At 41.8% G+C, this 27,603-nt stretch overlaps 1 protein-coding gene across 3 annotated transcripts in view; it reads left to right on the forward strand.

The window, feature by feature from the left end:
• Window positions 1-27,603, forward strand: part of LOC132817259 (partitioning defective 3 homolog B-like) — a 993,739-nt gene that overhangs the window by 143,345 nt on the left and 822,791 nt on the right. Inside the window, exon 1 of one of the 3 annotated variants that reach the window (XM_060827626.1) lies at window positions 21,722-21,840. The exons of the other annotated variants lie outside the window; for them this stretch is intronic. The gene's annotated coding sequence lies outside the window, so the exon portion shown is untranslated. Of the gene's footprint in view, window positions 1-21,721; window positions 21,841-27,603 lie in introns of those variants that run through there. 3 annotated transcript variants of the gene reach the window in all.

Genomic DNA, 27,603 nt, shown 5'->3' on the forward strand with positions numbered 1-27,603 from the left:
TTGGGCTGACAAGTGACAAGCAACATTTATGCCACATAAATGCCAGACTATTAACATCACCAATAAGAGATGATCTAATCGGTATCCTTTGGCATTCACTGGTGTAACTATTACTGAATACCCCAATGTCAGCATCCTATCATTGACCAGAAACTGAGCTGGAGTCACCAGGAGTGTGATGGAATACTCCCCGCTTGCCTGGATGAGTGCAGCCCCAACAACACTCAAAAACCTTGACACCATCCAGGACAAAACAGTCTGTCTGACTGGCACTACATCTATAAGCATCCACCCCCTCCATCACCGACGTTCAGTAGCAGCAGTGAGTACTATCTGCAAGATGCACTGCAGAAATTCACTAAAGATGCTGAAGTGGCATCTTCCAAACCCAGGACCATGTCTGTCTAGAAGGGCAAGGGCAGCAGATACACGGGAATACCACTACCTTTAAGCTCCTCTCCAAGCCGCTCACCATCCTGATTTGGAAATATATCACCATTCCCTCCTGGGTCACAATCCTGGAATTCCCTCCTTAATGGCATTGTATATCAGCCCACAGCAAGTGGGCTGCAGCGTTTCAAGAAGGCATTTCAAGACCCACCTTCTCGAGGGTAATTAAGTTTGGACAATAAATGCTGGCCGCCAGCAATGCCCACGTCATACAAATGATTAAATGAAAACGAAAAGCTACAATTTGTTGCTTATTTTGTCGATAGTGTGTCACTGATTGCCCTTCCCTTCTGGTCTGCCAGTGGGAAGTTTTGTTTCTATCACTTCACCATGTTTTAGACTCAGTGGATGGGATTGTCATGCTGACTGGAAATTCAACTTCCTATGTCCGGAGTGGCTAACAAAGCACAAATCAGTGGGATTCAGGGGGAAAATTCTCCTCTGATGGGAGTCTTAATTGACACCAAAGGAAGATGATTGTTGGAGGTCAACCTGACCTGAAACTGTGTCACTGCGCCTTCACTATAAGTGGGTCAAAATTCTTGAACCTTTTTCCTAACAGCACTAGGTGTACCTACACCTGAACCAGTGCAGTGGTTTAAGAAGGCAGCTTGCCACCACCTTCGCTTGGGCAGTCATGGATGGGTAATAAATTATGGCCTGGTCAGTGACACCCCAATCCTGTAAACGATTAATCAAACAAACACAATTCTTTAGAGGACATACCAATACCAAAAGCAGAATCATCACTGACAATCACTATTCAGCAAGAAGGGATTGTGATCTGAAATCTTTGAACTCACTGAGTCTGGAAGGTCTGAAGTGCTTATTTGAAAGGTGATTTTCTTCAAGCTTAGGTTGACCCGTCCTGGAATAGAGAAGAACAGTGAGGTGAAAGTGGAAGTCAGGCAGTGAGTTGAAGTGCTAAATGACTGGAATCTCTGGGATTATTTCAGCATACTGAACAGGCTTAGAGACCACGTGTCTACTCTGGCTTCCACAGTGTCAAGGATACTGTCAAATGAAGTACAAGCTATTTTACTTGGAAGGAGTGTTTTTGACCCTGGAAGTTGGGAAAAGAGGAGACAAAAAGGTACGTGGTTTTCCTCTGCGGGAAGATAAATCAGAAATTGAGGTAGTGAAAATGGTGTCCCCACAACAGGCACAGTAAAGAAAGAGAAGCTAGGAGATTGAAGTGCTGCAAGGATTCACCACCTCGCTTTGTTTCTGAGGTTCCCTCTCCTGTGTTGTTAAAATTCCACAGACCCTGTATAACATGAGTATTTTTTTTTAACAGCATCTGCAATATTTTCCCATTTGCATTGACCTTTTTCTGTCGATACACAGAAAATAGGAGCAGGTGTACCTCTTCAAGTCTGCGGTGCCATTCATTATGATCATGACTGATCATCCAATTCAGTACCCTGTTCCTGCTTTCCCCCTTGTATCCTATGATCCATTTAACCTTAAGCACTACATCTAACTCCTTCATGAAAACATTCACTTCAATTTTGGCCTGAACCACTTTCTGTGACAGAGAATTCCACAGGCTCGCCATTCTTTGATCCTCCTTTTAGATGATAATCCGAAGCATGGAAACTTAAAGGTCAGAATTTTAAAAAAGTAACATTTGCGTTGGGGATAGGGGGTAAACTTAGCATGGCCAATTTACCTCACCTGCACATCTTCAGACTGTGGGAGGAAACCCACACAAACAGAGGGAGAATGTGCAAACTCCACACAGTCGCCAGAGAGTGATTTCAAACACAGGTCATTGTCATTGTGAGGGAGCAGTGCTAACCTCTAAGCCATCGTGCTGCCCATTTGGCTGGTGAATGTGGGAGTGTTGTAGGTGCTTTCGGCAATGTTATCAGATTTGTAAGGAGCTTGGACCCTTAGTTGAAAATCTAGTGAGTAGACTGGGAGAAAGTGCATGGAGTTAACAGTGGGACTCAGTGGACACCAGTGGACAATGTCTCCAATTTGGAATACTTGTCTTTGAGGCACGATTGAGGGAGATCAATTGAATAGTACTTGCCTTGAATTAATTTTTAGTAGGGTTTTTCCTGCATCCACAGAATTCTGTGGATGTGGAGAGTTCTGAAAATGTAAAGGTACTGGCTCACGGCAATGTGAATTATCCAGCTTCCCCAGTAATAAGCAAACAAAATAGCATGGATGCTATGTTTGAAATCCGGATAAACATACAAAGGAGAAAGGCATAAAAGATATGTCGATGTTATTTGTTGAACAGGAATGGGAGAAGGCTTGTGGGACAGAAACAAACAGATTAGTTGGGCCAAATGGCCAGTTTCAATGCTGTTCGTTCTGAGTAATATTCCAAGTTATCAGTGTCTGAAATATATTTTCACACAGAAAAATCAGGTAAATGGGGAAGTCAATTATGCGATGCTGGAGAGAGGATGGATGAGTTGCTTCCTGTTGTCTTCTGAATTACACAATATGCAACCTTTTTGAAGTTCTGTCCTATTCCTATAGCAACAAAATCTACAGTCTTTGCTTACAAAAGCAGCTTTTAGCATCACAGGGAGACTGTGCAGATCCGGAAAAGGCCGTTTACTTCATTGAGCACTATTCTCTCTAATGGACAATTTGGATTGTCATAAGCTGTTAATATAATTTCCTGATGGCAGTGATGCAAAATAGGTTAAAACCTCACTGAATGCTGAAGTTGCAAGCTGCTTCATGGTAATGTTGCTTTGTCCTGAATTCATGCCTCCGAGGGCTCCATGAGGTTTTTTGAATTATGTGGCCATAAATTTATTGTTTTAATCCTAAATTCCAGTTCTGGCCAGGTGATCACGGTTCAGTGTTTGATGGAAAGAAACTGCGCAATTACAGAAGATATTATTTTAAAAATCAGCACTTCCTCCAGTACAATTGTGACAACATTTTGAAAAGAATGCTTCATGGCTTTGACACCCTTTTGAACCTCTGAGATCCTGAAAAGTGCTATATAAATGCAAGTCTTTTCTTTTGAAAAAAATGCTCTCTCATCATCTTCTGCTTCCCAGTTTGATTTCCCCCTGTTCTTCCACGCCCCCCCCCTCCCAAACTCTCCTTCGTGATCACAGGGTGCTCTGATGCCAACCCTATTATTTGCAGGTTTCAAAAGAACTGCAAATGGATCACTCCTCCATGTGGCATAAAGCATGAAGTGTTCATTCCTGTGTGACAGTTTCTTGTTCCGCTGACTGTTTTATGTAGCGTCCTGCTGGTAAAATGCAGGCACGTTTTAAATTGAACCTTTCTATGCAGCTGGGCACCTGTCTCTCTTGCAAAGTGGCTATATATAGCATTGAAAACCCACTTTCCTTTGCCTGAAATTGCTTTTTCTTTAATATGTGAAGAGTGTTGCTCACTGTCATTCTAACGGTTTAAAATGGGGATTGGTGATATGAAGTACAGCTGCATGCTTCCACCCATGTTTAACTTGGCTCCTTCTTTAGCTCATTTCCAAGGAAGTATATGATTAATAATTATAGGTGACTGCTGCTCAAGCTAATTTATGGAAATAAAGATCAAGAAAAGATCCGATTAGTCATGGATACTCTACACCAGTAAATTAATTAGTCTTCAGACAGATGAAAAGAGATGTTATTCTAATAGACAATGATTGTTATTTCCACCTCCTGCACCTACTGCCAGTTGGCTACAGATGCAGTTGAAGTTATGCCTTGTGAGTGGTTCCTGCCTTCTTGCTGTTGCCCTTAAGCTTATAATCTGGATATTTTATCTTGGGTGAATACAGAAAAAAAGTGTGAAATTTTGACTTTTGCACCTTTTCTGTTGCAGTTAATCTCGATTAAAACACATGGTCGTACATTTATACAGTGCTGGCACTGTTCCGTGTGCAGCGTGATAACAGAATGACATTGATGGGGGCGACCTGTATATTGAGGTGTCACCCATAGCTCAGTGGACAGCACTTTTGACCTGTGAGTCAGAACTTTGAAGGCTGTGTGTTGAAGTCCTGTTCCACAGGCTGACACTCCAGTGTGTTTCCAAGGTACCGTTATACTGTTGCAGGTGCTATATTTTGGATGAGAAATTAAACCAATGTCATTCTGCCTTCCCACTAGAAATGCCTCTCTCTATTTTGAAACGCTGAGTAATTCTTTGTTGTTCCGACTAACATTTAGCCCTTTATCTAGGTCGTTCAGTGCATTGTCTGGTCACTTATCCCATTGCTGTCTAAGATCATTGAATCCCTACAGTGTGGAAACAGGCCCTTCAGTCTAACGAGTCCACACTGACCCTCCGAAGAGTATCCCACCCAAACCCATTTCCATTGCTCTACATTTACCCCGACTAATACACCTAACCAATCTTGCTATGTGCAAATTTGTTGCTGTGTTTCCTACATTACAGCAAAGACTCACTTTTTTTATAGGAAATTTATTTAATTGGCTGTAAAACACTTTGTGACTTCATGCATTCGTGAAAGTCTCGGTGGAAATAAGTTTTTTGCTTTACTGATGTAATACCACTAAGAGCCAGAAAAGCAACCACTATGGTTTTTGAAAACTACAAATGATCACAGGAATCATGAAAAAGACAGAAGTCATGAATTGAGATGTATTTATTTCAAGAGCCTAGGTTTGGGCTTGGTAGGGAGCAGATAAAACACACTTTTAGAGTCATTTAGTCTGAAAATAGGCCTTTTGGCCCAACCCGTCCATGCCAACTAGATTTACAAAACTGAACTCGTCCCATTTGCCTGCGCTTTGTCCCATATCCCTTGAAATCTTTTCTATCTGTGTACCCATCCAAATGTCTTTTAAATGTTGTAATTGTACTTGCCTCTACCACTGGTAACTAGTTCAGTATATGCACTCCACTCTGTGTGGAAAGGTTGTCCCGCTGGTCACTTTTAAATCCTTACCCCTCACCTTAAACCTATGCCCTTTAGTTTTAGACTCCCCCGCGTTAGGGAAAACACCTTGGCTATTCACCTTATCTATGCCCCTCATGATTTTATAACCCTCTATAAGGTCACCTTTCAGCTTGCTACGCTGCTGTGAAAAATATCCGAGCCTATCCCATCTCTCCTTTATAACTCGGGCTTTCCAGTCTCAGTAACATCCTTGTGAATATTTCTTGCACACTTTGCAGTTTAATAACATCCTTCCTCTAGCAGGGTGACCAGCACTGTATGCAGTACTCCAAAATGACCTCACCAACGTCTTATACAGCAGCAACATGACATCCCAACTCCTACAGTCAGTGCTCTGACCAAAGAAGGCAAGGGTGCCAAATGCCTTCACCAACCTGTCTGCTGTGATGCCACTTTCAAGGATCTATGTACCTGCACCCCAGGTCTCTCTGTTCAGCAATTCTCCCAGGGGCCTTCCAGAAATTTAGTACAATCGATGTGAGTTTGTCTCTCATGGGTGTTTTATTTGGTGTGTCCCATAACACCAGAAACTGATCATGATACTGAAGAATCCAGAAGATTTTTTTTATGTTTAGTTAACGATATGCAAATATAACATTCACAGGCATATAAGTGTCTTGGGTAAAGTCATGCTATGAGGTTACAGCAAACACCATGCTTCCAGTGGCATGCTGCTCTTCAAGTGATCTCCAGTAAGATGGATTATGAGATCCAAATGTAGGTCAGTTATAGTCAGAATCGGGGAACAAATAAAACATAGAAAAATTAAGCACTTACTTTGGCTCTGTCTTCACACAAGAGTGCATTCAACCTCTCAGAATCATGAGGGACCTATGGGTCTAATGAGAGAGTGAAATTGATCTAAATCAGTACTTAGCAAGAAAATGGTGCTGGGGACATTTTAATGGGGTTAATGAATTATCAATTATCACAGGCTGATAATCTATATCCCATAGCGCTAAAGAAAGTGATCCTGGAAATATTAAGTGCATTGATGGTCATTCTAAAGTTCAATATATTCTGGAGCAGTTCCTTTAGATTGGAGGATGGAAAATGTAACCACATTATTTAAGGAGAGGGAGAAAGAGAGAGAAAAAACAGAAAATAGAGAGAAACAGCCAAGTTAATTTAACTTTAGTCATGGGGAAAATGTTAGTGTAGAGTATAAAAGATGTGATAACAGAACCTTTGTAAAGCATTAACAGAATTGGACAAAGCCAGCATGGATTTGTGAAAGGCAAATCGTGCTTAACATATGTACTGGAGATTTTTGAGGATATAACTGGTAGAATAAATAAGGGTGAGCCAGGGTTGGTGGTGTGTTTGATTTCCAGCAGCCTTTTCATAAGGTCCCTCATTAGTGAGTGAAATTAAAACAACATTTGCTCATTCACAAGTATCGTAGTTGCAATTCTAACTTGCACTATCTACAGCGCTTAGCTTTGGTAGTTCTGTATCTACTGTCTCATTGCGTAACACTTTCATTCTCCTCTGTCCTCTAAGAAGAATGTCTAATGTCTCAGAATCATGAGGAAATTAGTCGCTGGATAATGTCATTTTCCCTTGGCTTTTGAGCATAACTTTGTGTTGGAGATGTTAATCCCTTCTCTGCCAACGTTGCAAGAAAATACAGCAATGCAGCATAAACCAACTTTTAAAGGGTTGCTGTTCCTCTGGTTTTCCACTGATCTTTATCACATTGTTTGCTTTTTATTTTGTTTTTATGTTGTCCTTGACTTCCTTTCTCAGCCATGGTTTTGTCACCTTCCCCTTAGCATGTTTCTTCTTCCTTGGGATGAATTTCTGATGTGACTTCTGAATTACTCCCAGAAGCTCCTGTTATTACTGATCCACTGTCTTCCCTGCTAGGCTGCCCTTCCAATCAACTCTGGTCAGCTTCTCCCTCTCAAGCTGCAGGGTGAGTTCTGTCACATTGTTGTCATTGCCCCCTTGGGATTCGGAGTCATAGAGATTTACAGCATGGAAATAGACCCTTCGGTCCAACCTGTCCATGCTGACCAGATATCCCAACCTAATCTAGTCTCACCTGCGAACATCCTGCCCATAACCAGTCAAACCCTTCCTATGATTTATTCACATTAAGCTCTTTAATCAAGTCTGTCTCATTACACATCACCCAATCCAGAATTGCCTGTTTCCTAGTTGGCAAGCTGCTCCAATAAAAAACCCATCATGTAGACATTCCACAAATCCCTTACTTGAGATCCACTGTTAATCTGATTTTCACAGTTCACTGCATATTGAAGTCTCCAGTGATTAGACATAATTATTCTGGTACTGGCTTTATATCTCATTTGAAATTTATGTCCTTGCACTTTGATAAATAGAAGCTGCAGATGTGGCAGTTCACTCAGCAGTTTCCAGCATATCATTTCTAGTGGCTTATAACCTGTTTCAAATCTGAGTTTCTGGCCATAGAGATACATGTGAAGCCATATGATGCTGTTGTATCATCGATAGTCACAGGTGAGGTGCTGGAATAGTTGCCTAAGAGTCAATGGCAGATTTCTTCAGAGCCATACTGGACTTGAAATGTTAATTCTGTTTCCCTATTCATAGGCCTGCTGAGTTTTTCCAGCATTCTGTTTTTTTTTCAGATTTCCAGCATCTGCAGTCTTTTAAATTTTGGTCAGCTTCTGAACTCTTTGTTATTCAAAGCCATTTTCCAGTGGGGTCTTCAATTTGTTTTCCAAATATTTGCCTCAAAGGTATTGGAGTCACTTTTATAAATGTTTATCACCATTAACAATAATGTGAGTTTTGTCTCAAAGTATTTTACCTGATGCTGATCTAAAGCTTATCATCTTGTCCCATAACTGTAAATGGATATTCGGTATTGAAGAGTCCAACAGAACTTTATTGCAGTTAGCTATTATGTGTGAACATTACTTTCACAAAGACATAATTTGATTTTAGAGACATAGACGTGATAGAGAGCAACATGCTTCCTTCCAGTCATGTTCCATGCTTCAAGTGATCCCTGCAGTAAGATGGTGTATGAACCTTAATATTTTCAAGTCACATGCCATGATAGTGTTGACATGAACATGTCTCAAGTGTATGTTGACATACAAACCGTAAGATATAACACAACAACAATCATGCAATTACATAGAGTCATAGAGATGTACAGCATGGAAACAGACCCTTCGGACTAACCTGTTCATGCCCACAGATATTCAAACGAAATAAACCATAGGAAACCTCATGTAAGCTGATAACAAAATCATTAAGTTGGCAATTACAATTAGATATATAAGGAAAAACATGAATTACAGGAAAAATTAAAGGAGTTCTGAAATGCAGTGTAGGAATTCGTTAAAGGTGAGTTAAGCAAGATGCATAATTTGCAAAAACAAAACCCTTGAAATGACTGTGATTGATTTTAAGCACACTATAACAATATTTCACTGTCCCGTTGCAAATGCAGAGAGAGGGAATTATAACTTGAAAAGAAGTGTTTACTGTGGAAAAGGACATGGAAGATATAGAATGTAGGGAAATAGAGGTGGCATCTTGAAAAATGTCCGTATTATAGAGGAGAAAGTGCTGGATGTCTTGAAGTGCATAAAAGTGGATAAATCCCTAGGACCTGATCAGGTGTACCCTAGAACTCTGTGGGAAGCTAGGGAAGTGATTGCTGGGCCTCTTGCTGAGATATTTGTATCATCGATAGTCACAGGTGAGGTGCCGGAAGACTGGAGGTTGGCAAACGTGGTGCCATTGTTTAAGAAAGGTGGTAAGGACAAGTCAAGGAACTATAGATCCTTTATTCCTGATGAAGGGCTTTTGCCCGAAATGTCGATTTTGCTGCTCCTTGGATGCTACCTGAACTGCTGTGCTCTTCCAGCACCACTAATCCAAAAACTATAGACCGGTGAGCCTGACGTCTGAGGTGGGCAAGTTGTTGGAGGGAATCCTGAGGGACACAATGTACATGTATTTGGAAAGGCAAGAACTGATTATGGATTGTCAACATGGTTTTGTGTGTGGGAAATCATGTCTCACAAACTTGATTGAGTTTTTTGAAGAAATAACAAAGAAGATTGATGAGGGCAGAGCGGTAGATGTGATCTATATGAACTTCAGTAAGGCATTTGGCAAGGTTCCCCATGGGAGACTGATTAGTAAGGTTAGACCTCATGGACTACAGGGAAAACTAGCCATTTGGATTCAGAACTGGCTCAAAAGTGGAAGACGGAGGGTGGTGATGGAGGGTTGTTGTTTCAGACAGGAGGCCTGTGACCAGTGGAGTGGCACAAGGATCTGTGCTGGGTCCACTACTTTTCGTCATTTATATAAATGATTTGGATGTGAACATAGGAGGTATAGTTAGTAAGTTTGCAGATGACACCAAAACTGGAGGTGTAGTGGACAGCGAAGAAGGTACCTTGGATTACAATGGGATCTTGATCAGATGAGTCAATGGGCAGAGAAGTGGCAGATGGAGTTTAATTGGAGTTAAACTTTGGGAAAGCAAATTTTAGTAGAACTTATACACTTAATGGTAAGGCCCTTGGGCGAACTTGGAGTGCAGGTTCACGGAGTCTCAACCTCTCCACTCTCCATAAAGTTGTTTGTTTGATGTGTGTTTTGGTCGCTTATAACTACATGGCTCAATCTTGTAATCTACCTGATAACTGTTCTGTAAAACCCCTTAGGTATTTTACTGTCTAATATATGCTATATAAAGGAAAGTTGCTTTACATCCCACATGAGCCAAGGAAGATTTGAGGGGCACATGAATGATTTATATAGCATTCCCTATTTGTTGGGAGTGGTGCCACGGCATAAAAAGGTGTAGGATGGTGAAAATGAGGGTTGTAATAAGGCTTTGGAGATGTCATTATCTTAATTTCTTGAAGTGAGTGAATTGAAACACAACTGATACCTCTAATTACTTTAGACTTTTGTTCGGCAGAACTTGAATAATAGCTGTGAAAAAGATATTTTTTGAAGTTTTGATGCGAAGCTGAGACAATATCTTCCTACTTGGTATTTTAGATTTTAAAATCTCAATTGTCGAGCAAATAACTGTTTAAAATTAGAGTACAGAAATGTTACCGTAATGAAACAAAACGGTCTTCTTTGTCCAGCTGATCCTCTTTCCACTCTCTCCTCTTGAATTGTTCTCCTTTCCCCTAGTCTGAATCATCAATGTTTTAGTAAAGAACTGAGGGAAACTGCTCTCTGGCTTAACTGTTAAGATCGACATCTGGAATTATATGAATTAACCTTAGTAAAACATCTTCTCTTCAGTTGCATTAGCATCCTCTTTATTGTATGGGTGCTGGTGATAGTTTCATAGCAGGGGAGCCAATTATCAGCTTATGTGACCTTGCAATCAGTTTCTAGTTGCTGTTAGTTATCACTTGACTTTGTGGTGCATCTAACTTGTCTCAAGAGCACTTATTATGGTGCCCATGAGGAATGGAGCACACTGATAGTTAACACTGTTAACAGGGATATTCCACACACTTGTGGTTTTTAGTGCACCTTATACATATTGTTAGGGTTAACACAAGGAACAAATGTTGTCTTTTTTTTAGCCAAGTTGAGGGAAAGCTTTATTGTCTGTGGTTAAATCAAGATTTAATCTTCCTTGAAAAATACCATAATTATTGTCAGTGATAATTAGGCTGATCTCCTGCCCTCTTAGTTGAAGATAAAAGATGCCTCACTGCTATCTCAAAAAAAGAACAGGCATGGTTTCACTAGTATTTAGTATTTGTCCCTTGACCAACATTGATGGTTATTATCATACTTATTTGTGGGTTCTTGCAGTGAGAAACTTGGCTGCCGATTTGCTATGTTACATCAGTGATTATACTTCAAAGTGTACGTAGGCTCCCAAAAACATTTTGGGTTGAGTTGAGGTCAGGGAAGATGCTACCTAAATGTAAAAACTGAAAGAACTGCAGGTGCTGGAACACTTGCCCGTTTACTTTCTCCCCCCTCAGTACACAAAGGACCAAACAAGCTGTCTAGGTGAAGCAGCACATTACTTGCACTGCAATCAATCTTGTCTACTGCATTTACTGCTCACAATGTGGTCCTCTCTACATTGAGGAAATGAAGCGTAGACTGGGGAACTGCCTTGCAGAACAGTTATGCTCTGTCTGCAAAAATGAACCTGAGCTTCCAGTTGCCTGCCACTTCCCTGGCCAACATCTCTGTCTCAGGCTTGCTGCAGTGCTCTAGTGAAGCTCAGCACAAGCTAGAAGAACAACACCTCATTTTCCACTTGGGCACCTTTCACCCTTTAGGACTCAATATCAAGTTCAATAGTTTTAGGACATGAACACCATCTTCCATACCTTTACACCAACTTCCACACAATGGCCTTGTGATCACATAGCAGGCTATTCTACACAACCAGTGGTTAGCCAATAATAGTCCCCATTAGTAGCTATTCATTCTCCTAGACTGACTGTTATCCACTGTTTTGTCTGTCCAATGTTCTTTCCTTTTGGCCTCGATCTCCACCTCTCATTTACTCCTTCAGCGCCCCCCTCCCATACCCGATCTTCTGCACATAATCTTTTTCCTAGCTATCATCAGTTCTGAAGAAGAGTCACTGGACCTTCAATGTTAACTCTGATTTCTCTCCATAGATACTGCCAGACTTGTTGAGCTGTGTATGTGTGTCTGTGTCTGATTCTGTCCATATAAATATATATCTCTCTTTCTTTGTAATCTTTTGTTCTCTTTCTCTTCATCTCTTTTTCTATACCTCTCATGCTTTCTTTCTCTATACATCTATCTCTCTTTCTCTACCTCACTCTTTATTTCTTGCGCTCTCTCAGTCTATCTCTATATCTCTGTCTCTCTCTCATAATATGACTTTCTCTATGTTCTCTATGTTTCTATATCCCTCTCTCTATATCTATTTCTATTTCTCTGGCTCACTATATCTTGTGCTCGCTATAATCTTGCTCTATCCATGTATCTCTTTTTCTATATCTATATTCTCTACATTTCTCTCCCTCAATCTCCACATCTCTATCTATCTCTATCCATCTATTTCTCTCTTTATCTCGATTACTGTCTATCACTATCTCTCTTTCAAGAGCCGCCTTAAAATCAATCTTTTTTACTCCTCTTGATGTCCACTAAACCTCACCTGTTATCAGCTGCAAGGTGCAGTCTCTATTTTTCCCTTTGAAAAGCCACTTTGGGTTTGTTTTCTCAGTTAAAAATAAGATCTACATTGCAAGTGTTCAGTTGCCTGGGTCTTTTTTGACTTGGTGCTCTGACTTCTAGGACCACATATGGTTTGTAAACTGTAGTTTAGATGCTGTGTACCCTAGATGTTGATGCAAAGGCATAAAAATATAGAGTGATGTTTGTGCTTTGAGCAGTCTGACCCTCGACTAAAATGTGGGTGGTCTGAGAGAGCTGCACCTGCACATAATAGAAGCCTGTCTCAGTATGCCCTCTGGAAAACTGATGCCCTAGTCTAATGATGTAAGTGATCTAGAGGAGTGTGACATACTGAATTTTGGAGCCAAGGGTAGTTAAAATGAAAGAAAAAAATTAATTCAGATTGTCGGCTTTATTTCAGCGAATAAGGACAGAAAATGCTGCAAACACTGAACAAGTCAAATTGCATCTCTTGTGGTCAAGGTTCAGTGTAAAGCACTGTTGCCTCTGGGACAGGAGAATGTTTGTCCCAGAGTCTTGCATGCAAAAATATCGACCATAATTGCAGTGCAACACTGAGGGAGCTTTGCCTGAAAAGCTTTTGCTTTCAAGTGAGATATTTAAACAAAAAGGCCACGACGCTTTCTCATGTGGATATGAAAGATCCAGTGGCAGTATGCAACAAATGAGAGAGGTTTCCTGAGCCAATATTTATCTGTCAAGTGATATCTTAACAATCTGGTCATCATCACATTTTCATTGTGTGAGTTTGCAGTATGCAATTTGGCTGCCACATTTCAGTGACCATGTTTCTAAAGTACTTCATTGGTCATAAGGTGCAGAGGTAGTTCTGACATTGTGGAAAATGCAGTAGAACAACGATAAGTTGAATTGGGTGCTTCGTTATTATATGAGTGACATGATGATGGTAAACACGAGTTGTTGACATTCACCTTCCATCACTGGATTGTAGCATGAGAGCTTTGTGTATTAACTAGGAGAAAGTGAGGACTGCAGATGCTGGAGATCAGAGTCGAGAGTGTGGTGCTGGAAAAGCACAGCAGGTCAGGCAGCATCCGAGGAGCAGGAGAATTGACATTTCGGGCATGAGCACTCTATCAGAAATGAAGCCCTTCCTGATGGAGGACATGTCCATAACGTTGATTCTTCTGCTCCTCGGATGCTGCCTGACCGGCTGTGCTTTTCCAGCACCACACTCTTCCACTTTCATGGATTAAACTAATTTTTAAAAAAGGGACAGGCATTGACCTTAAATGGCTACTGTGATCACCTGACCAGGCTGTGCTAAGCGCTTGAAAATTTCAGTACACCAAAGCTCAATATGTACAAAATTAACATAGTAGAAAGCAGGGTGTGAAACTTTGATTTTTCTCTCGCGGTTGGTATGCAACTTTCTGGAAGCTTCACATTGCAATAAAAGTCACCTGACAGTCACCCAGCTTGAAAGCACAATGATGCCAGACACCAGGATCCATAAAGGAACTATATTGCAACAGCTATTTTGTAACGTAAGAGAGTGAATTAAAAAAGAATCTGTAAACCTGTTTCTCCCAGATAGATTTTTGTTAAATAAGTAAGAGACATAGAACCAAGGCATGTAACTGGAGTTAGGTTATAGATCAACCATGATCTCATTGTATGATAGGGCAATTTAATGGTCTGCAAATACACCAATCATTACAGGTTGGAATGAACAGATTGCCTTATGAGGAATAGCTGTATAAAGGAAGGAAAGTTGCCATAGTCTCAAAGGACCATAGGGCTACTGTCTTATTCGAGAGAAACGACTGGTGGTGGTTTATCCTGAGGATCAGTGCACCTCGGGTGAGGTGCAAGGTTGAGAATACAGGACCTTCATGCAATCCTAAACTGGTACAGGAATTAATCCTGCATGTTGGCATCACATTGCATTGCAAACCAGCCATCCAGCCAACTGAGCTCGGAAATGCTACACAGGTCAAGTCTGAAAAACAGGCTAGGTCTGGAGTTTAGAAGACTCAGAGGTGACTGAGCTGAAAGATACAAGACCCTGAGTGAATTGGGGTAATAATTTATTAAATAGGCGAACCCTTATTTTTACACAGATGAAGGAAAAAGCCTTCTCTGAGGATCGAGGAGTCTTTGCAATTCCCTTCCTTAAAAGGCAGTGGATCCAGAAGCTTTAAGCATTTTTAAGGAAAGAGAGACAGAGATTTTAGATTACCAAGAGATGTAAGATTATTGGAGATATTATAGTCACACTATAAGTCAACAAGGCCATTTTTTAAAAAGAAAGTAAACCAGGCACTGAGATCTATTTCTAACGGATTAGAATTAAAAAGTAGGAAGCAATGCTAGACCTGTATTAAACCTTCCTTGCTTAGCTCACACCTAGGAAATTATGTGCAGTTAATGTTGTGATGTTGCAGATTGATTGTAGTGGCACTGCAGAGAAGATCTGCATGATTAGAACATGGAACAATTTTAGTTCTTCAGAAGATTATGGATTCAAGTTCCAGTGACAATAGACAATAGGTGCAGGAGTAGGCCATTCTGCCCTTCGATCCTGCACCACCATTCAATATGATCATGGCTGATCATCCTTAATCAGTATCCTGTTCCTGCCTTATAACTCTTGATTCCACTATCCTTGAGAGCTGTATCCAACTCTTTCTTAAATGAATCCAGAGACTGGGCCTCCACTGCCCTCTGGGGCAGAGCATTCCACACAGCCACCACTCTCTGGGTGAAGAAGTTTCTCCTCAACTCTGTCCTAAATGGTCTACCCCATATTTTTAAGTTGTGTCCTCTGGTTCGGCACTCGCCCATCAGCGGAAACATGTTTCCTGCCTCCAGAGTTTCCAATCCTTTAATAATCTTATATGTCTCAGTCAGATCCCCTCTAAGTCTTCTAAACTCAAGGGTATACAAGCCCAGTTGCTCCAGTCTTTCAGCATAAGGTAGTCCCGCCATTCCAGGAATTGACCTCATGAACCTATGCTGCATTCCCTCAATAGCCAGAATGTCTTTCCTCAAATTTGGAGACCAGAACTGCACACAGTACTGCAGATGTGGTCTCACCAGGGCCCTGTACAGCTGCAGAAGAGCCTCTTTGCTTCTATACTCAATCCCTCTTGTTATGAAGGCCAGCATGCTATTAGCCTTCTTTACTACCTGCTGTATCTGCAGATTTAGGTAGTAATCTGCCTTCCTGTTCTTGCCACCAAAATGGATAACCATACATTTATCCACATTAAACTGCATCTGCCGTGCATCTGACCACTCACCTAACCTGTCCAAGTCACCCTGTACTCTCCTCACATTTCACCCTGCCACTCAGCTTAGTTTCATCAGCAAATTTGCTAATGTTATTACTAATACCATCTTCTGTATCATTAATATATGTTGTAAAAAGCTGCGGTCCCAGCACTGATCCCTGCGGTACCCCACTGGTCACTGCCTGCCATTCCGAAATGGAGCCGTTTATCACTACTCCTTGTTTCCTGTCAGCCAACCAACTTTCAATCCAAGTTAGTACTTTGCCCCAATACCATGCGCCCTAATTTTGCTCACTAACCTCCTATGTGGGACTTTATCAAAAGCTTTCTGAAAGTCCAGGTACACTACACCTACTGGATCTCCCTAGTCCATCTTCAGAGTTACATCCTCAAAAAAAAAATTCCATAAGTGTATAAACTTGATCACATTATCTAGGTTTACACTGCTGTGCATTTCTGAGGTGGAGCTACGTTGTTTGAGGTGGTGTCTTTTATCTGAAACATTAAAAAGAGGCACTGCCTCCCTGTACAGATTGACAACAGCATCGACAACATGGTTGAATATGGAAAAATGTCTCAACGCATGTCACAGGATTATCAAATGGTATTTGACACTGAGCCATATAGAGAAACAACAGAATAGATGAGCAAAAGTTTAGTGAAGGAAGTAAGCTTTGACAAACCCCTTAAAAGAGTAGAGAGAGTTGGAGAGATTTTGGCAATTAACTTCAGAATCTAGGTCAGAGGTAGCAAAGGGAGCAATGTCTGTATGGAGTCATTTGACTTGAGAATGCTCAAGTGGTCATAACTGAAAGTGCGATGACCTTGATGGATTAGGCAGCCATGAAGAGGTTATCAAGACAATGTAGGCTGAAAAGTATACTAAATGGTTATAACAAGGAAGGAAACCATTTGGCCCATTATGGTTATGCTGTCTCTCCATCAGAACAACTCAGCCAGTGCCACTCAAACCCTAATTTGCCCAGAGCACTACATTTTGTTTTCTTTTCAGTAAGTATCCCATTTCTTTTTATAAACAGTGATTGTATCTGCTCCCACAAACCCACTGGTGGTGCATTCTGGATTCTGACCATTTGTTGCACAAAAACTGTTTTCCTAATTTTGTCATTGCCTTCATTGTCAGTCACTTCAAATCAGTGTCCTCTGGTTCTTGATCTTCTTTTGCCAAGGTGAACATGGTTTCCCCCTTGTGGGAGAGTCTAGGACCAGAGGGCATAATCTCAGAATAAGGGGTTGCCCACTTAAGAATGAGACCAGCAGTAATTTCTTTTCTGACAGTAATAAAGGCTAAGACAGACAGATTTTAATTAATAAGGGTTATGGGAAACAGGTAGGAAAGTGGAGTTGAGGATTATCAGATCAGGCATGATCTCATTGAACAGCAGAGCACATTCGATGTGTTGAATGCCCTCCTTCTACTCCCATGTCTTCTGGTCCTTCTGTCTATGTTTAGACTTGTCACGGTCTTGACTGCCTTGATGAAATTTTTTGTCACCCCAGGAGAGCAGCCATGGTTGTTCTGTTCTGTTCACATAACGGAAGTTCCTTAGCCCCTGAACCATTCTTGTCAATTTTTTTCTCCATCCCCTCCCAATGCCTTCACGTGCTAAAGATTGGAAAGCAAGAAGGCATATTTTAAATTGAGGTCTTCTGGACTGGCAGATAAAATAGACTAGCAAGCACAAGGGATGATCGGTGAGGGGTTGTGCAGAACAGAAACTGGGAACCCAGCAGGTGAGCATTGGAATGGCTACGTCTAGAGTGAACAAAGGCATTGATTAGGGTTATAGCAGCGGATCAAGTGGAATTGGGCAGTCAAAGTAGGTGATCAAAAGCTAATATCTCAGAGATCTGGTTTGTTATTCCAAAGTAGGAGAAGTCCAAGAGTGGGCCCTGGAAAGACTTCAGAAGTAACAGTGCAAGAGTGGGAACAGAGGATGTAAAAGATCCTATATCACTATTGTGAAGAGTGGAGATCCGGGGTGGTGCTGTCCCTGTGTGCTGGATGCTATTTTCACATGCCTTTTTGATGGTACCTTTTACAAAGCAATTTACAGCCAATGAAATACTTCGGCAGCACAGTCGGTGTCATAATGTAGGAAATGCACAACAGGTTAGGTGATGTATCCCTGAGATAAATTAGCAATGCTGTATAATGGAATGGAAGGGTCAGTTGGGCTTGCAGCCAATTGCTGATAACCAAATGCATTTTCATTTGCTCTGATGATGCAGCGAAAAAGAGCCAGGAGGGAGAAACCAATCTTGTCCTAAACATTCTGCTTATTAAATGAGGAGGCTGCCAAACTAGAAATGCACGTGAAAAATTTAATAATCAATTGGCTGTGTAAGTAGTAATTTGTCTCTGAAATAAATTGCTGAGGTGGCATTTTGCCTTCTGTAGATTAGATATAATTACCTACAGTGTGGAAACAGGCTCTTCAGCCCAACCAGTCCATTCTGACCCTCTGAAGAGTAACCCACCCAGACACATTTCCCTCTGACTAATGCACTTAACACTATGGACAATTTAGCATGGCCAATTCACCTGACCTGCACATCTTTGGACTTGAATTTATGTGGAAACTGTCCTGTTCAATGAATGAAGTCCTGTTCAGCCATTACACCTGGACTTGGCGGGTGACACTGACCTTTAGTTTTCAAACTCTGATCTTTCGTGTTCACATCCCTTCTTGGTATCATTCTACTAAAGATTCCAGCCCTACAACTCTCTGAGAACATTGCACCTCTCCAATTCTGGCCTCTCGCACATTCACCATTGGAAGCCACATCATTGGGTGATGAGGGCCTCAGCTCTGAGATTCTATCCCTCAATCTTTGCGCGTCTTCCTTGCTCTAAGAGTGTTTCTCGAAACTACCTGCCAGTTCAAAATCAATCCCAGGCGCTCGCGACAGTGTGATTCCAGCCATGGTTGAAATCGCTTTAAACCAACCCTCTCTGCTTTGGCTGGGGCTTGTGATATAATTGTATTTAACGCTGTTTTTGAGGGGTTGTGAGAGATCTGCACAGATGCACATGCCCTCTGGTGGACAGTAGAGGAGCAATTAAGCTACTAGGAGCATACTTCCTTAATGTTCCTGACTTGCTTTGGCCCCTTGTGTACTCAGTTTGTAACACAGTGTAGGGGGTCCCGTTGTATATTTAAATTGATTCTTTTTTGTAAACTGTAGAAAATGGCACAGAACCAAGCATTTTGAATTAGCACTGTTGGCAGGAACAGTGTCAGCAGGCGCCGCAGATGGTTAAAGTGGCCCGGCAGGGGTTGTGCAATCTTGCCCCGGCAAGCACAGCTTGAAGCCTGTTCTTTTGCTAGTGGGTTGATGAGATCCAGGCTGCTGGTATGGAGGGAAACAAATGGAATTCTGAACAGGAAGTGAGAGGTCAGTGCAGTTTCATTGGTGCAGAGGGACATCATTCTTACTCTCTGAACCAGGCTTAGTAGTAGGGCATGGAACATTTTCATCAGTGAGAACAACAAACTGCTCTCTTCTTGACCTTTTATTAACTCCAAATCACTAATCAATTTTAATTGACAAATCAGAATAATTAATGCTCTCCATTCAAAAGGTTTTTTTTTAATGTTCTGTTTATAATTTATATGGAGAAACTGTTTCCAGTGGCAGCCGAAATCAGTAACCATAGGACACACATTTCTGATAATTGGCAGAATATCTAGGTGATGCAGTGAGTTGCACTGAGGTAACATGCAGACTTGAACGTGTGCTGGAATCAGATTCAGTTGCAACCTTTATGAGGAACTTGGATCTTTACAGGGAGAAGAAAGGTTTGCAGGACTACAGGGGAAAGAGCCTCAGAGTTGGGATGAATTAGATAGCACAATTAAAAGCCAGTAGAAGCTATGTGGGCAGAATGGCCACCATTTGCTCTGCATTGTGAACCTATCTTGAAGTCCAGGTCTTGTTCATGTTGCTTATTGTTCTAAAACTGTAAAGTACAGAGAGTTTCATAACTTTGTTTAATTTGTATTAATAGTTCTGAGCGTTGCCAGAATGGACTCTTGGCAACCATATCTGAGGAATCGTGTCTCATTCTCCTAGTGCTGACCACACATGATTTGTTGTGGGAACTGACTTCTTAAACATCTTTTTGCGATTATATCAAAACTGAGATTGATTTAATGCACTATACGCAGAAATCTTAATCACTGCCTAATAATAGAGTGTCATTACAACTTGTATTTATGTAGCATCTTTTAAACTAGGGCCCTGCATCGTGTTGTAAAACAGGGAGACCTCAGGGTTCAGGTACATAATTCCTTTGAAGTTTGCATCACATATAAATAGGATGGTTAAGAAGGTGTCTAGCATGCTTGCCTTCATTGCTCAGCCACTTGAGTATAGCAGTTGGGACATTATGTTGAGGTTGTACAGAACACTGATGAGGCCTCTTCTGGAGTACTGTGTCCATTTCTGGTCATCCTATAATAGGAAAGGTGGTATTAAGCTGGAGAGTGTTCAGAAGAGATTTATCAGAATGTTACTGGGAATGGAGAGTTTGAGTTAGATGGCTAGGCTGGAGTGTAGGAGCTTTACAAATTCATGAGGAGTACAGATAAGGTGAATGGCAGGTGTCCTTTTCTAGTGGTGGAGGATTTCAACGCCAGGGGAGCATATTTTTAAGGTGAGCGAAGAAAATTTAAAGATATGAGAGGCTTTTTTTTAAGAGAGTGGTTTGTGTGTGGAATGGACTTTCTGAGGAAGTGCTGCAGGTACAGTTACAACATTTAAGACATTTGGATCAATACACGAATGCGAAATGCTTGGAAGAATATGGAACAAGCGCAAGCAGGCAGGCAGGTAGGAGTAGATTAGTTTGGAGTTATGGTCAGCATGGACTGGTTGGACTGAGGAGTCTGTTTCCTTGCTGTATGACTCTTTGACTCTGTGTAGCAAAACATATGCAGTAACGTCATAAGGTGTTCACATTGCATTCTTGATACCAAGTCGCATAAGGAAACATGAGATAATCCAATGTGTGACCCTAATGGGAAAGTCTGATGTAATGCTTGAGGTGAGGAGGAAATTCTAGAGTTTGGAGGCCTGGAAGCTTTAGCTCACCACATTAAGGCAAAAGTACTTGAGACGATGAGAATTTTAAAATCGAGACATGTCTGGAGCAGAAATTCAAATGATGGCAAGTAAGCAAAGAGGTAACTGGCAACTGGGACATAGTGCAAGTTAGAATGCTGGCAGCAAGTTTAGAAATGAAGTGAAAAAGTGATAAATTCAAGTGGGTAGAGAGTGGAATGTAGGAGGTCTGTCAGGAAAGCATGCAAATAGTTGAAACGTCGTCCCAAAAGAGAGGTAAAAATTACAATGCACTGTATTGTTCTTAGTCACATTCTATTCATAACCACAAAAATTAGAAAGTAAGAATAGATGGAATTATGTGCACTGTAAATGTACAAGGTCTCACAACAGCAGCTGAGCAAATTACCTCAACACCAGATAGCCATCTGACTTACAATATCCATCATCACCATGAAACACAACATAGTTCCTGGAGATGAGCTTGTTTGTGTATGGTGTGATAATTGATTGATGCAGTAGTTCTTTACTAAAACAAGGACTGGAATATATTGCAAGGCAATAATGTAATTTGCTTTTAGATGTTATATCTGTCAATTGAAGTCAGAAGTATATAACTTCCCTGATGAACACTTGTACTCATATTCTTTAAATATGATGCAGAGTACTGTCTCTTCCACAAACTGGGTTTGTGTGAGTAGCATTCTAAACAGGCAGCAAGTTACTGCTATTGCAGTGGATGTCTCTCAGTACAGTTCAGCTTCCAGATAGTGGGCCCAGAGAGAAGAATTTGCTTGATCCACTCTCAAATGATGACTGCAATAGCTGAACAGATTGATCTTCTGTATAAATGGAAGCTTCATGTTCTCAAATGGGAAACTTTCTCGAATTAAACCTGTTCCACTGGCTGGAGGGTCAACAAGCAGATGATGCAGATTAAAGGTAATGACAAAAGAACTGAAGGGTGGGTTGGGAGAAATGTATTTAGGTCGTGAGTTGTTGTGACGTGGAATGCCCTGCCTGACCAAATGTTGGAGGTAGATTCAATAATTACTTCCAAGAGGGAATTTCATCAGTGCTTGATAAGAATGCAATTTGTTGGGTTATTGGGGCAGGGTGTGGGGTGTCGAAGATCGGGAAATTGATTGGATAGTTCTTTCAAAGAGCTGATGAAGGCACAATGGACTGGATGGTTTCCTTTAATCCTTAGTCTCCAGTAACAACTATTTGGTGTGCAAGTTGGAGATTGACCACTTGATGGACTGAGGGGGTTATTTCACAACTGGGCACTTTAGAGAATGTGTGTGTCAGTCTTAAGTCAATTTTCTTTTCTTTGTGTTTTGATGCCTGAAGACCAGCATCTGGCAAGGTCTAACCCAGATAAAAGACACCAAGTTAACCTTTATCTCATGGATGTTTGATTCTAGTGCCTTATTTTACTCCTTAAGTAGTTATGTTGTCATGACCAAGATGGAATAAGTCATGTGTTCCTCCAGAGGTTAGATGGGCAGTGCAAATGGGAAATTTATTTTCCTTGCGGACATCTTCCCTTTTGTTTTGGAGAAGTATATGATGCTGGTGTAACTTGTCACCAACTGCCTTTGGGCATCACAGTGGCTCAGTGGTTAGCACTGCAGCCTCACAGCGCCAGGGTCCCCTGGTTTGATTCCAGCATTGGGCAACTGTCTGTGTGGAGTTTGCACGTTCTCCACGTGTCTGCACGGGTTTCATTTGGGTGCCCTGGTTTCCTCCCACAGTGCAAAGATATGCAGATCAAGTGGATTGGCCAAGTTAAATTGCCCACAGTGTTAGGTGCATTAATCAGAGGGAAATGGGTCTGGATGGGTTGGTCTTCGGAGGTTTGGTGTGAACTTGTTGGGCTGAAGGGCCTGTTTCCACGCTGTAAGGAATCTAATCTAATCTCACATGCTTGGTAGCCATCACAGCCATACCAGCCTAAGGTGAAAGGGCATACCATCTCCTGTGAAAACAGTTCCTCTGAGATGCAGCAGTTCCTTAATGCTGTGAAGTGCCAGTGTGGATTAATGCTAGAAAATTTGACCAAATCTTCCAGTCTCCCCACAGTTGGACAATGGACATACTCCCAGACATGAACATCAGAGTACCTCTTGGAAGCCACAAAGCTTATGCTTCTGATGGGAATCCCCCAGCTCTCTGGGAATCTACATGAATGTGTCTGATATTAAGTTAAGGAGTAAGAGGCTTGGGAGAGATCTGGCTGATATTTTTATTCTTTCATGGAAGCTGGGCATCATTGACAGGGCCAACATACTTTGTCTATCACTCATTGCCCTTGAACTGAATAGCTTGCTAGGACATTTTAGAGGGCACTTAAAGAATCAACCATGGTTCTGTAGGTCCAGAGTCACAGGTAGGCCAGACCATCCAAGTCGTTAAGTGTACCAGATGGGTATTTACAACAGTTGGTGATGGTTACATGATTAAAAGCTAGCCTAATGACAATTAGATTTTTTAAATTTTTCAATTCAGATTTCACCATCTGCCATGGCAGGATTTGAACCTGACTTTCCTGAACATAGACGGCACTCTGGAGTACAGCACATTCCTGATTTTCTGTCACCCACCATTAGCAGCAATTCCTTCAACTGCTTGGGTCCTAAGATCTAAAATTCACTTCTTAGATATCTTTGCTTTGACAGTCCTTTCCCAAGCCTTTCTTCTTCCTTTTGAAACCTTCTAGGAGAAAGTGAGGACTGCAGAGGCTGGAAATCAGAGCTGAAAATGTGTTGCTGGAAAAGCGCAGCAGGTCAGGCAGCATCCAACGAGCAGGAGAGTCGACGTTTCGGGCATGAGCCCTTCTTCAGGAATCCTGAAGAAGGGCTCATGCCCGAAACGTCGATTCTCCTGCTCCTTGGATGCTGCCTGACCTGCTGCACTTTTCCAGCAACACATTTTCAGCTCCTTTTGAAACCTGTCTACCTCACCAACCTTTTGGTCATGCCTTAATATCTCCTTGTGCAGCTCAGTGTCATTTTATTTTGGTAATTCTCCAGTGACCCATCTGGGGATGCTTTACTTTGCTAAAGAGTTGCAATATAAATGCAAGAAGTAGTTTTATTCTGTGGGGAATTTATGTATTAAGCTACTGGGGATTTTGAAAAGTTTCAGCACTTCCTATTTAATCAGCATGTTAATGTGAACCCATGCAATAATTTTTGATGGTAGACATAGTCCGACTTCAGTTCCTTCTGTCAGCTTCAGTTTCCAGCTCTTCTGATCCATACTCCCTTTCCTGTTCAATGGACACTGCTCTTGGAAAGCTCTTGGCAGCATTATGAGGCAAATTAAGTTTACTGAAAATATTTTACATGGATATGTTCAGTATCCACAATGCTGGGCAGTATTTTATCATGAGCATAGCAGCTAATCGATGAACTGAGGTGTTTGAGGAGGGCGAATAATTATGACAGGACACAGTCCAGTGTTTTGTGGGTTAGTGAACTGGAAAGATATGAACGTGATTGTCAGCTGGCTGATGAGCTGCAGGAGTTCAACCAGGACCTGTTGGGGTTAATCCAAGTTGTCCTACTGTACAGCTAACCGTATTTCACACATGGGCAGGAATGTCGGAGAGGGGATGGAGGGAGAAAAATTGCAGTGTTCAGCAAGAAGGTCAAGACAAAACCTAGTATGGGCTGAAGTTTATGAAAAATTAGTTGTGAAATAACATGCATTTGGTGGTAAGAACAGTATAGGACTCCAGCCCTTGATGTTGTGCTGACTCTTTATCCTACTCTCAGATTAAACTAACTTCCCTGCCCTTCATTTTACTATCATCCATGTGCCCATCCAAGAGTTGCTTAAATGTCCCTAATGTATCTGACTCTACTACCACTGCTGGCAGTGTATTCCAAGCACCCACCACACAAAACATACTTCTGACGTCACCCCTAAATCTTCCTTCAATCAGCTTAAAATTATGCACCCTCTTGATAGACATTGCAGCTCTGGGAAAAAGTCTCTGGCTATTCACGCTATCTATTGCCTCTTATCATCTTATACACCTCTATCAAGTCACCTCTCATCCTCCTTCACTCTAATGAGAATAGCCCTAGCTCCCACAACCTTTTTTCATAAGACATGCCCTCTAGTCCCGGCAGCATCTTGGTAAATCTCCTCTGCACCCTTTCTAAAGCTTCCACATCTTTCCTATAATGAGGCAACCAGAACTGAATGTAATAATCCAAATGTGGTCTAACCAGGGCTTTATAGAGCTGCAGCAGAACCTCGCAGCTCTTAAACTCGATCCCCCCTGATAATGAAAGCCAACACACCATATGCCTTCTTGACAACACTATCAACCTGGATGGCAACTTTATCTATAGACATCGACCCCAAGACCCCTCTGTTCCTCCACACTGCCAAGGATCGTGCCTTTAACCCTGTATTCTGCATTCAAATTCATCCTTCCAAAATGAACCACTTCACGCTTTTCCACGTTGAATTCCATCTGCCACTTATCAGCCCAGTTCTGCATACTGTCAATGTCCCGTTGCAACCTACAACAGCCCTCCGCACGATCCACAACTCCTCCAACCTTCATGTCATTGGCAAACTTACTAACCTACCATTCCACTTCCTCATCCAAGTCATTTATAAAAATTACAAAGAGCAGAGGTCCCAGAACAGATCCCTGTGGAACATCACTGATCACCGAGCTCCAGGCTGAATACTTTCCATTTCACACCCTCTGTCTTCTGTGGGCCAACCAATTCTGTATCCAGACAGCCAAACTTCCCTATATCCCATGCCTCCCTACTTTCTGAACGAGCCTACCATGGGGAACCTTATCAAACGCCTTGCTAAAATCCATATACACCACATTCACTGCTCTACTTTCAATGTGTTTTGTCACATCCTCAAATAATTCAATAAGGCTTGTGAGGCATGATCTGCCACTGTCAAAGCTTGGCAGATTATCTCTACTCCAACTATGCTTTTTCCAAATAATCGTAAATCCTGTTCCTCAGAATCCTCTCCAATTCTTTGCACACTACAGACAAAAGACTGACTCATTATTGGGGTTATCCCTATTCTCTTTTTTTTGAACAATGTTTGCCACCCTCCAATCATCTGCTACTACTCCAGTGGACAGTGAGAATGCAAAGATCATCGCCGAAGGTGTAGCAGTCTCTTCCCTCACTTCCTGTAGTAACTGTGGGTATATCCCATCTGGCCCAGAGGACTTATCTAGCCTCGTGTTTTTTAAAATTTCCATAACATCCTTAACATCTCCTTAACATCAATCTGTTCGAGCATATCAGCCTCCTTCATGCTGTCTTTAGAAACGAAAAGGTCCCCCTCACTCGTGAATACTGAAGCAAAGTATTAATTTAAGGACCTTCCCTACCTCCTCCGACTCCAGGTGCAAGTTCCCTCCACGATCTCTCACTCTGGCCATCCTCTTGTTCTTCACATCAGTGTAGAACACCTTAGGGTTTTCCTTAATCCTACTCACCTAAGGCTTTTTTGTGCCCCCTTCTAGCTCTCCTAAGTCCATTCTTCAGTTCCTTCCTGGCTACCTTGTAACCCATTGGAGCCCTGTCTGATTGTTGCCTCCTCAACCTTAAGTAAGCTTCCTTCTCCCTCTTGACAAGATGTTCTACATCTCTTGTCATCCAAGATTCCTTCCTCCCATGCATCAGTAAGGCAAACCTGCACATGCAGCAAGTGCTCCCTAAACAACCTCCACATTTGTCGTGCATTTCCTTGGGAATATCTGTTCCCAGTTTATGCTCCACAGTTCCTGCCTTATTGCATTGTAATTCCTTCTCCCCCAATTAGATACTTTCCCATACCTTCTGCTCCAATCCCTCTCTAAGAGTATAGTGAAGGTCAGGGAGTTGTGATCACTATCGCCAAAATGCGCTTTCACAGAGAGATCTGACACCTGACCTGGTTCGTTGCCAAGCACCAAATCCAATATGGTCTCCCCTCTAGTCGGTATGTCTACATATTGAGTCAGGTGTCCATACTGGACACAGCTGTCAAAGCCTGACAAATTATTTGTACTAACGAGGTTGCAATCAATACTAGGGAAGTTAAAGTCACCCATGACAACAACCTTGTTGTTTCTGTACCTTTCCAAAATCTGCCTCCCAATCTGCTTCTCCATGTCTCTGTTGCTATTGCGGAGTCTATAGAAAGCTCCCATAAAGTGACTGCTCCTTTCCTGTTTCTCCTTCCATCCATACTGACTCTGTAGACAAACCCTCCTCGACCACCTCCCTTTCTGCAGCTAATATACTATTCCTGGTTAGCAATGCCACTCCCCCACCTCTTTTACCTTCCTCCCTATTCCTTTTGAAACACCTAACCCTGAAACAACCAACAATCATTTCTACCCCTGTGATATCCAAGTCTCCGTAATGGCCACAGCATTGTAGCTCCACAAGTACTGATCCATTCTCTAAGTTCATCACCCTTATTCCTGATATTTCTTGCATTAAAATAGACACATTTCAACCTTTCACACTGACTGTAACTTCACCCTATCAACGCCTATCCTTCCAGGCACTGGGCCTGGTTCTCTGGCTCAGAAGACAAGAATTGAGAATAGGACAGCAATAGTGGTAGGAGATTCATTGGTGAAAGGAACAGGAGATTCTGTGGTCATGAACGAGACTCCTGGATGGTCTGTTGCCTTCTGGGTGCCACGGTCAG

Source organism: Hemiscyllium ocellatum, chromosome 7 (genome assembly GCF_020745735.1).
Source record: "Hemiscyllium ocellatum isolate sHemOce1 chromosome 7, sHemOce1.pat.X.cur, whole genome shotgun sequence".
NCBI lineage: Eukaryota > Metazoa > Chordata > Chondrichthyes > Orectolobiformes > Hemiscylliidae > Hemiscyllium > Hemiscyllium ocellatum.